This window comes from Gavialis gangeticus, unplaced genomic scaffold, assembly GCF_001723915.1.
Source record: "Gavialis gangeticus isolate Ggan-Ray unplaced genomic scaffold, GavGan_comp1, whole genome shotgun sequence".
Classification (NCBI taxonomy): domain Eukaryota; kingdom Metazoa; phylum Chordata; order Crocodylia; family Gavialidae; genus Gavialis; species Gavialis gangeticus.
The window spans coordinates 107,663,903-107,665,725 of NW_017728992.1; positions in this window are offsets into that span (position 1 = coordinate 107,663,903).

Consider the following 1,823-nt stretch of genomic DNA (forward strand, 5'->3'; position numbering starts at 1 on the left):
GAGAGACAGTATCAAAAGCCTTCCTGAAGTCTAGGAAAACTATATCCACTGCCACCCCTGCATCCAATGATTTAGTGACCTGGTCGTAAAAGGCCACCAGGTTGGTCTGACAGGACCTGCCGCTGATGAACCCATGCTGGTTGCCCCTGAGCATACCGTTCCCTGCTGGCCCCTCCTGGATGCGTGTACAGTAGTGTTGTATATGAGAAAATCCTTAATCTTGGGGATTTAGTGTACTACCTTCTTCAATATATGGAGGAAGTCTGTAATCAGTGAGATTATTCCTTCTAGGTAAGAGGAGCAGTAACAAAGGATTTATACATGCAATGAATGAGGCTTCTTCTGATAGATGTGCAATCTGTGGATCGGTTTTTTATAGGATGATACAAATCCACCATGAAGCAAGATGATTAATGGTTAACAGGAGGTTCTATTAAGTTAGTTTTCTACAAAACAAGTCCTAGTCCACTAAGAAGACAGTGCAGCATTCCTTTATGATGGCCTGATAAGTGTTTTAAAATTTCCATTCAATACCTCAATCTTGCATATCTCTATTTGTGGGACCATTCCATTCTCCTGAGATTAGCTTCACTGAAGGATATGTAGCAAGTAAAAAAAATGAATTTTGACAAGTTTCTTATGGCTGCTTAGTACTCACGCATTCTTTAAAATACTTTTAAAGAAGGAATTAGCCTGACAGTGTTCCTTATGGTAACACAAACCTGAGTGCCACAGTTATCTGCACCTTAGGGACCAAGGTCCCACTTCTGTAGCCCATATAACAAGCCAATATACAGACCCTTACTTATGCAATTTTTTTACCTGAAATCAATGCAGCTGCTCTTGAGCTGTACAGTAGGAATCTGGCCCTGAAAGTCACAAAATCAATTATCTTGAAACAAAGATGTTTTTGCTTTTCTTAAATGGAAGGGGAAAGCAAGCCTGGGTAAAAGGGCACAGAAAGAAGCAACCGTGGTATATCCTGCACATTTCACTAAGTACAAACATTCAAAAGCCCAAGGTGGAATCTATCAAACCTACACAGGTTTCTGTAAGCAGTGTAGGTTAAATCAGGATAAGGCAGAGTACATATTTGCCCTTTAGTTGGGGAGGGCACACAGGCTGCCTATACTTGCTGAGACCAGCAGGTTGGGGGCCTTCCATGTGCCTCCCAGCTTGCACCACAGACTTCCCAGGCTTCTGGAGAATGACAAGCACAGCTGAGCATCTGGGTCACCCCTGATTGGCTTCTAGACATGGGTGAGCATAGCCTCACCACCATGTCATGTCACTGTAGATCGTATCAGATGTACATATATTTTCTGTCCCAGGAGAAACTCTCCTGGGAGTGATTTAACCCTGGTTGTTCCCAGATTCTCTCCTAGAATGGCCATTTTTACCCTGGGAGAAAAAGACTGAACATCTGTACACTCATGGTTTCTCCTGGGAAAGCAATGACTTTTGCAGAAGAAATTGAATGTCTGTATGAGGGAGAGAGAGAGAGAGAGAGCACCCAAAGCTTGGCTTAACAAGTCAGTAGCTCAAGATTAATTACTAGAAACTGCTAGAAAGTTGTCAGTCAATTAGGGCATTTTTAAACACTGGAGGACACTTGTCATCTTTGTACCAAAAATGATTGAAAACAATTAAGTTAGAACAGAAAATACTGATTAGCAGTCTGTACAAAAGAAAAGAGAAAAACCAATTATCCAAATCAAAGACAAAATTGCAATATAAGCAACTGAGTGTATATGAAATAGGAGACTGCTCTTGAATTACATTTTCTAACTTAAAGTACAGCCAATCCACAAATTACGCTATTA